The sequence below is a fragment of the Neolamprologus brichardi genome, chromosome 9 (genome assembly GCF_056152115.1).
Source record: "Neolamprologus brichardi isolate AB-2024 chromosome 9, ASM5615211v1, whole genome shotgun sequence".
NCBI lineage: Eukaryota > Metazoa > Chordata > Actinopteri > Cichliformes > Cichlidae > Neolamprologus > Neolamprologus brichardi.
Window position 1 is genome coordinate 27,881,628 of NC_142112.1, and position 9,379 is coordinate 27,891,006.

General features: G+C 41.0%; 1 protein-coding gene across 1 annotated transcript in view; it reads right to left on the reverse strand.

Annotated features, from left to right (window-relative positions):
* Nucleotides 1-8,456, reverse strand: part of tmem108 (transmembrane protein 108) — a 57,767-nt gene extending 49,311 nt beyond the window's left edge. The window contains exon 1 of the mRNA XM_006794978.3: nt 7,864-8,456. The gene's annotated coding sequence lies outside the window, so the exon portion shown is untranslated. The remainder of the gene's footprint in view (nt 1-7,863) is intronic.
* Nucleotides 8,457-9,379: the final 923 nt, after the last annotated feature.

The following is a 9,379-nucleotide window of genomic DNA, read 5'->3' on the forward strand; positions in this document are numbered from 1 at the left end:
TGTGGGTGACAAGTGCTGATATTTTCATATTTGAGGCGTTCTCCCAGAGGTGGTTAATGACTAGCTTACAATGAAATGTCAGCTCCTGTGACACCTTTGGATAAGAGGACATCAGAGGCATACTCGCCATAGTTTTGTACGAATTTTGAACTGTTAGCTGTCTATATAAACCAATTCCAGTGTTATTCTTACTGATTTTCATCAGTTGTACAAAACTGTAAAAAAGTCTTGAGCCACCCCTCATTTCTTTAAAGGAAAGAGGACATGCCAGACTTTCTCCTAATCTTTTTAAAGGTCTTTTATGGTTTTCCACTCTTTTTCAGTCCAGTCCTTCTACATGACCATTTTCTACATGCTTTTTTGTCTGATTAGCTGCTTAATCCTTACCTGTGAATCATTTCAAAGTGAAAAACGCACCTGATTCAAGGGATAAACCAGTCATATCGCTACATATATCAGATAACAGTTTTACATTTTGAATTGTATTTTTAACTGTATATTTTGTAATTTTGAAGATGATTTGAAAAAAAAAATACTTGAAAACTTGAATAAGTGGCAGATTGTGAAAGACATGTTCTTAAGAAAATGTACATACCTGGATAGAAAAAACACCATGAAATACTACGAGTCATTAGGATTACTGAAGCAGTGTGGGATCATCCTGACAGAGAATTGAACAAAAGACAGCCAAGATCCAAAGAAGAGCTTTGAATGTCCTTCAAGAAGTCTGGAGAACAATTCCTGAAACTACATAAAGAAATGACAAGAAAGCTTGACTAGAAGAGTTCAGGCTGTGTTGAAGAATAAAGGCGGTCACGTTGACTTTCAGGCTCATTAGAATTGTACAAACTCTGTTTTTGCCTTTTTGACTGTATTTCATGTTTCAATAAATCGCTGCACGTATATAAAGAAACAAGGGGTGGCTCAAGACTTTTGCACAACAGTGTATTTCATGTACTTAACCATTAAATGTAGCCACCTTGTTCTCTTGCTGATCTATAGCCAAAACATTTGATAGTTAATTCTAACAGATATACTGTTACCAGTGTTGGAACTGTATTAACTTTTTTAATAGTACTGACTAGTATTACTCATGTATTTTAATATTTCTTTGTCTTTTACTTACCATTGTTTTTCGTTAACTGTTAACATTTCTGCTGAAACTTTTTAAGGTCCACATTTTACGATTAGCTGATTTAATGTTTTCATATACTGCTTAGCTGCTGCAAAGGTGCCCCCTGGGGTACTTGTATGAAATGGTGGAAATCTCTGATATAACCTTAAGAGTTTCTTGGGGAAGAAATCTTTCCTGTTCTTTTGTCACGAAGCACAATGTGGCACAAAGTGCACTCACTTACACTCGAACAAATCATTTTCCTTTCTCCTACATACTTCCTTTTACCTCATGTGACCTCGCTCCAGACTTGGCTCCCACTTTGCTAACTGTGTATAAAGAACATCAGTTCTGCTCTTCGGCCCTTCAATCCGACTCTCCAGCATCCATGAAATGAGCCATATGGGGCATGGTCAGGGCATAGAAAGAAAGCAATGGTTTTATATACTCTGGAGCTCTTCTTTTCCTGGCTCCCTCTGCTTAGATGCAGGCATTTTGAACAAGGGTGGTGTAAGTGCTAGGCCTGGCAGCTGGCTGTAAATACACATATTGTGTGTTTGGACAAGGAAATGCTTTGATTTGCAGAGCAAGAAGAGTAAAGATGACCCAGCATTTAGGACAAGACAGGGGAGTTGTTCCCCCTCATCACCTCAATCCACAAGAACAATTAGCTGCTGACAGTGACACAGGGGCCCAGTAATAAGCTCTAGCATGGCAGTGGGGGGGCACTTCATTCCCAAGCATATGGTGCCACTTTAATCTGCAGCCTCTATCAGACAAGTCTGGCTGGTAGACAAGGTTTCTTTTAACTGATTACGTGCTCAAAAGCTTTGAGGCGAAGATAAGAAGCAAAGGACACACAATGTAAGAAATTCAAAGTCAGACTGACACGGGTTAGCAATTTCCAAATCAGAGAATCTTTATGCTTTTTGGTGGTGCAAGAAGTTCAGAGCTGCTTTTGCACATATTCAGATTCAAGAAGTTGCCAAGGAAACTAGAACCTCTGTTTTTTTTTTTAACCTGATGGAAAAGCCTTTTCCACAACGACAGGGCTGCGATTTGCTTCCTTGTTATCTGTGGTCACAACCTGCCATCCATTAGAGGTTCTGACTAATCCTCATAGGTGAGCCTCACACCTGGTAATCACTGGGCTGACACCTTCTAGTATTGTAACTAACATGCAGCTCCCCCAGGACTTCTCATAATCCTATTAGCCCCAGTCATCTGAAATGCATTAAAAAAAATGTGCTGATTGATCCTAAACCACAAACCTTCGGCGTCTTGATCGCACCTCTCGATGTTTCACTTTTCACATGTGGGTTTAACAAAGTGGGATCCTTCTTCTGCGTCTAGTTTATTTTGCATGTGACAGAGAGACAGTTGGATTAAAGAGGCTCTCAGATGGTACCGAAGAAAATCAAACGCTGTTCAAACAGGATTATGTAAGAGCAAAATATGCTGAGCAACTGCGTCGTTTAAAGAACTTGACCGTGGAAAAAATAAAACACTCGTATAGACTGCAGGAGTAAAGAACAGAGTTAGGCCAATCTTATGACCTCTTTATAAACAAATATGCCTCATTTCTTAGATTTCTTACAACTTTATATTGACTAAATCTATATTAAATAACCTTTGTGGCAAAGTATGGGGAAACACCAACAAGACTAAACTCATCAGCCACTTTATTAGGTACACCTTGCTATCACTGGGTCTTTTTACCTTCTTAATTCTGCAAACATGCTGCAAATGCTCTTCAGAGATTTTGCTCCATGTTGACATGAAAGCATCATACAGATGTTGAAGATTTGCCTGCTGTACCTCCATAATGAGAGTCTCCTGTTCCACCACATCCCAAAGGTGCTCTACTGGATTGAGATCAGGTGACTGTGGAGGCCTTTTGAGTACAGTGAACTCATTGTCACGTTCAAGAAACCAGGAGATGGATATACTGTGGTCATAAAGGGATAGATATGGTGAGCAACAATACTCCCCAGGTGGTACTAAGGGGCTCAAAGTGTGCCAAGAAAATATCCCTCACACATTACACCACCAGCAATGTGAACCATTGATACAAGGCAGGATGGAGCCATGTTTTCATGTTGTTTATGACCATAATATTTGAATGAGACAGCAGAAATCAAGACACTTCAGACCATGCAACGCCTTTCCACTCTTCCATTGTCCTATTGTGGTGAGCCCACGTGAATTGTATCCTAAGCTTCCTGTTCTTAGCTTTAAGGAGTGGCTCTAAAAAAGGTCATATTTTGCTAAATGAATATAATGTTGCATTCAGCAGGACTCAAAACCAAAAACTGAGATCATAAAACTCATAAAGAAAATATTTACAGATCAGCTGAGAGGAATGATTGTTTTCCTTTAGGCTTCTTTACTATTAGACTTCAAATGTAGGCAAATTCAGGACTGGCTTCACTTTTTAAGACACAAAACCTACGTCCATCATTTATTACAGATTATCTGACACAGCACTTTACAGCATTTTTTGACATACATGACAAAATTCATTAGGTGCTAGAAACACTGGAGTAAATATCAGGACATCTTCAGAGTGGTTAGCATGCTGAGAACAATGAATATCTGAACTAGATTTTACGACAACCCTTACAACAGTGTTGGATATATTTCAGTCTTGAGCACTGTTGTGGACTGAAAAACAGACCAACATTTTCATCCCTGGAGCCAATCTGACAGCTGGTCTAAAAATAGCACGTTTGCTGTTGGGGATGTTAAACATGCAGAGCTATCAAACAAAGTTGATCAAGCTAAAACCCCTGAAAGCGCCATCATTTTGCAGTAGACTGACTGTGTGGAAAACAAAAGATTTTGGCATTATTCTCTCAGTCGTTTTTCGTTTATGGCGCTTTTAGTGCTCCGGGCGCCATCAAACGCTCCTAAAAAATCATTAACCCCTCTTACACAACACATTCGCAGCAGCTTTTAACTTTGATAGAGCTTATAGACCCTTTTCCGCCCCTTGGGTCCCTCTTGGTGTGGAGGGTGACCATCAGTGGATCAGTGGGTGGAGGTCCAGATTGGAGTGGCATGACTGCAGATGGGGAATGCGAGGAATTCCTCTTGTAAACACCTCATGCTCGGACGGTCCCCACACACTTATCTCCCGTGCCCATCGCCCCCTTTAATCATGGTAATGGTTAGTTATTCATTACCATTCTGTTTGAATTTCCTGTGACCTCTGCTTGCTGTGGGCAGGTGGGTCTTCTGCTGCTGCCAAGAACTGAAACCCTTTGTTTACCTGAGGCACCACATGGTATATTATTCATCTTGAACCCCCCCAGCGGGCAAATAGAGCCTGTTCTGATACTACTGTATACAGTATGCTGGATTTCAAATGTCAACACCCTGAAAGAGAGCCGCTTTTTCTTTCCTTTCTTCTTTTTTTATTTAGAAGTCAGGCTGTTTTTCTCGAGCCCCGTCTCCTTCTGGTCCTATGGGAGCACTCTTTAACTGATAGGATCATAACCGGCTCTGGGGTAAACTTTATTTTTCTTCTAGGTTGAATAGAGCGGCTTTTGGTTTCTTTCAGCGTGCCACCTTCCCCTGCAGTTCCTGTTTATGAATCCCCCTCTCGGTTTAATGAAAGTAATTTCCAAAGCAGCTAAGGGGCCTTCGTTAATACTGGATGGCATTTAGAGAACACAGGAAAAGAAACACAGGCGCAAGCTGGCTGGCTTTCCTTCCTTTGCTAAGGTAAAATCCTGTTTTGGCCACTTGCTGTTTTGTCGGACTGGAGGAAGGTGCAAAGTCCATTTAGAACACATAATGTGCAGCGTGAGGGGGCCCATGAGGGCTGCATTCCAACTCATAGTGTACCATTCTCTACCAGTCATGAGAGACGCCTGCTTACAAGTACAGGACCAGCTCACACCGTCATAGCCACATTCCCTTAAAACGTTCCCATCAGTTTAACTTCAGTTTGCAAGAGTCAGAAACCAGATGTCCCTTTCCCAGGAAACTCCCTGATAAATTTGTGTGCAGCTCTGGATGTGATTGCTGATATTTTCTGGTTGTTTTTCGGTGTTAATGTTGGCTTTTCCTGACATTTCTGATAAGAAAGCAGCTGTGGATTCTGTTCAGCTCCTGGCCACTGCAAATTCTTTCTAAAGTTGACAGTAGATAGGAGTGGAAAGGCGTTGAAATGACCGACACTTTGACCTTCATAATAATACAGGGATCAGAAAGAAGTGGCGGGATTTGTGGGCGGTAACCTGTCATGTAACCTATTGTTTGCAGTTTATGTATTTGAACAAGTTTCTGGAGGCTTTCTACCTTTGAGCAGTCGCATGTGACAGAAACATGAATGACATAGAGTAAAAACAGAGAACAGATGGAAAAATGGCTAAATTTACTACTCAATATTTGGTGTTTTAGCAAAGACTGTACATAAAAGATGTACTGTGACATTACCCATTGTAGGCTCAGATTTTAGAGCCCCAATCAGGCCATAACTATTTTGTCTTCTGAGTAAAGATACAGACTGAGAAACAGGGCTGTGCTATATCATTGTCATCTTTGATGACCATTGATAAAGGTGTCATATGACAACATCAACGATGTAGCGATGCCATACGTTTACTTTTCCCTTTTTTTCTGTTTTATTATGTGATAATATTGTGCATCTCCTCATTATGTATAAGGTTAAGCTACTTTAGTTACTGTTAAACTTATGCTGTGTCACTACTACTGCACTACAATGCTGCTGCTGGTACCTTGATAGACTCACACTTACTAAGTAGTCTATCATCAATCACAGTAGCTCACTGTAAAAGAAAAATGTACTTTAATTTGTTTGCAACTATAACTCCATTGATAAAACACCCTTCAGTCCTTTTTCCCACACAACCATAAAAATCATTATTTCCTTTAAATACCTGGATATAATTTTAAGTCTATATCACCTCCTAGCCAAGAACAGCCAAGAACAGAGCAAACTCAGTGCAATATTAGCATAAGAATTACTCAAACCCTAAAACCGTACGTTGAATAATCATCTATTTTACTTTAAAAAGAAAGTATATCCTGTTGTGTTAAATAAGATGTCAAACTTGTGATAGCATAAATTCACTGGAAAGGTGTTTCCTGAGGTCTTGATCAAGTGAATACCAGAGGAATTTTCCTGTAAACTTCTAAACAATGACTGCTTTTTGTAACCAGAGTACTCGCCACTCTATTGGCCAACAGAAATAATGCAGATTTAAGGCAATTACTCAATTCAGTTCACAACAGTGATCACTTCTAATATTATAAGACCTGACAATACGAGGCAAAAAGAAAAAAAGAAGAAAGCTCAAATATCTAAACAACTGTTCCCCAAATTGCTCAAAACAACAAACAGTTGATCTACTACAATGCTGTACTAATAATACAGGTTATATGAAGGTTAACGGATCAATTAATTGCCCAGTTTGAGCACTAGATTTGGGATACTGTGACTAAAACGTGAAGTTGTTTTAACATCAACCTCTAACTACAATCAATCGGTTCATTAAGTCCAAAAATGCTGAGAAATAAAAGGTCTCTGAACTCTTGATGCTAATTGAAGCCAAGCTTTAAACTGAGTGACCATGTGACACGAATAACTGTCCTTACTTCTAGTTACATTAGACAAATGACAAAAACAGCAGTATTACGTAAAACTGGTGCCCAAGCATCGTGGACAAAGAATAAATGTCCTCATTAGTGTTAAGTGCTTTGCTCATATGTTTCCTAATACCCATTCATGGTATCACAGCATGTCAGCTCGCTCCGAGGAAGCTGTCAGCCGCAGATGTCAATACCCCTGCTGACCCTGCTCCCTCCCCCCCAAACCATTGCACACATGGCACTGGAGGATTGTCCCCCCAGAACAAAGGAGTGAGGGGTTTCTGTGGAGGACGAGCAACCAAACATTCCCGTCACAATGGGGAGAGTGGCCGGCAGGTTCAATTAGCACACACTTTAAATTGTTCTCTATACGAACCCACTGTTCTTGAACAAAGCTGAACCTCCACACTCTAATGGGGTATTTGGTGATGCAGTTTGTTCTTGGCAATATGGCATTTTAAGAGAGTTTCTTCTATTATCTCCTTTGTTTCTGCCCATGTTACCTGACAAATAAAGCACTCGGGACAGAGATGATCAGACTGGAAGACTCATGGCTTTTATTGTCATCACAAACTTTATCCAAGAAAAAAAAAAACTGGACAAATCAATCTATACTCTCTTCAAGAACTAAGTGTCACCAAAAGTCCAGTGAAACCCTTGAAGGATGTTTTATTAGGTGGCAATGTTCATTCATTTAAGAGGATTTTCAAGCCTCTTAAGGTTAAGATCACACTGAATAAAAAATAAATAAATAAAAACTATTCCTCAATTACATGGTGATTCTTCCAGAAAGCAAAACGAGCTCAACTTGTGACGATGGCATTTCCCTTGATATCAATATTCACATCGTGCAGTGCATTATTGATGCTCTGAGCTGATAGGGCATGAATGAGGATCTCTTGCAGTGACATGTTCTGCAGCACTGACAGTGATTTGAAGCCCAGACCTTCGTGTCTGTCACGGCTGCTCATAACTGCCCGGAAACCCTGAGCAGATTTCAACAAATCGGACGTTTAACATAATCAATAAGCGGAGGTAAGAGCGATCAATAAAACACGCCGGATGCGCAGAGCAGCTGGAGGGTGATGTCTGTAATCTGAAGCACAGGGATGAAGATGTAGCCGACTTACCTACTGCACAAGGTGCGCCGTAACGTCGGGCAGCCTGCTCGGCGTATCCGAGTGAAATGCAACCCAAAAGCCGCCGTGTCACACTTCACACCATCCGGGCGCACATGTTGCCAGTCCCCGCACAGAAATGTCCGAATCATGAGCTGCAGCGAGAAGCCAGTGGAGCCCAGGCAGCGGACTGCAGGAGCCGACCGTGTCGCTGTGGGTCCCCCGGCCCCTGGGAAGCGGCACTGTGCGTCCAGGCGCTGGACTGCTACATGCGCAGGGCGCCACCCTTCGCTGGACCTCTGGACCCCTCTGCGTCCACCTTTCCTCTCTCAGCCCCAACGCCGTAAATAGCGGGACGTGAAGCAACCCCCTCCCAGCCTCAAGGCAGCGTAATCCGCGACCACGGGTAATGGAACTGTGATCCGTGATCTCCCCTTAATGCTTGATGCGCAATTAAGACGCGCGCAGGACGCCGGTGCCACCCACCACAGGAGGTTCTCGTGGTGAGCGTACGGACGGGGAATTTTAATGAGGACTGCTGCAGAGTTTTCCTCCCTGGTCGCAGGGTCGCGCTGAAATCCCCCGTCCCAACACGAAACCCCTAAAGTTAGCTTATAGAAAGAGGACCGCGTGACGCAGTGAAACGTCAGTGAGGCTGAACTCTTGGCCAATTGCCAGTCAGCAAAGCGGGACGTTAGTCCACCTCTGTGGGACACCTGTTGATGGAAAACTGTTTCAGACATCCACACTTCCTGGAGCGGGACCTGTGAATATTAATATCATTGTCGTGTCCAGCTGCAGAGCTCCGGGATTTTTATGAGCTGCAGTGGTTTAAGAAACGATGCGTTAACTCCTGAACAAAGTGTAAAAGAGAGAAAGAAACACTTAAAATACTGCCTTCATTACTGGTTTAATGGAAGAACAATGGTTCTGATTGTTTTTTTCATTTATTTATTTATTAATTGATCGATTACCAAGTAGAAGTAGGTTAAAATTTCGTGTTAATCTCTCAAAAATCTTGAAATTTTGAAATAACCCAAAATTTCCACTTCCACTGGCATTTATCTCCAGCTTGCATGTTCACAAAACGACTTTAAGACTCAAAATATGAAAATACAACATTAAATAAAAAGATGTAAGCATTACATAATTTATATATCCGCTTCTATATATATATATATTTTTTTGGAGTGGGGGTTGCTTTATCTAGGTTTTTTTTTTTTTGCTCTTTTGCCAGATTATGTTTATTATTATCATGTTTTTTTTTAAAACTTTTGTATTAAATTATGTTATTAGTTGTTAAGCATCAGTGCAAATCTACATTATACATGCCTTACTCATACATTATAATTTAGCATTGTCATTCTTTTATTATTTAGGGTTTTTATTTTATTTTGGCAGTCTTCATCTTCCATATACCTGATATTTGAGTCGCATTTTCTGACATTGGCTATGCTGGCATAAAGTTAACAGCAATATAAGTTGTACGATAATTTAACCTTTGCCTTTCCTGTAGGAAAAACTGTAT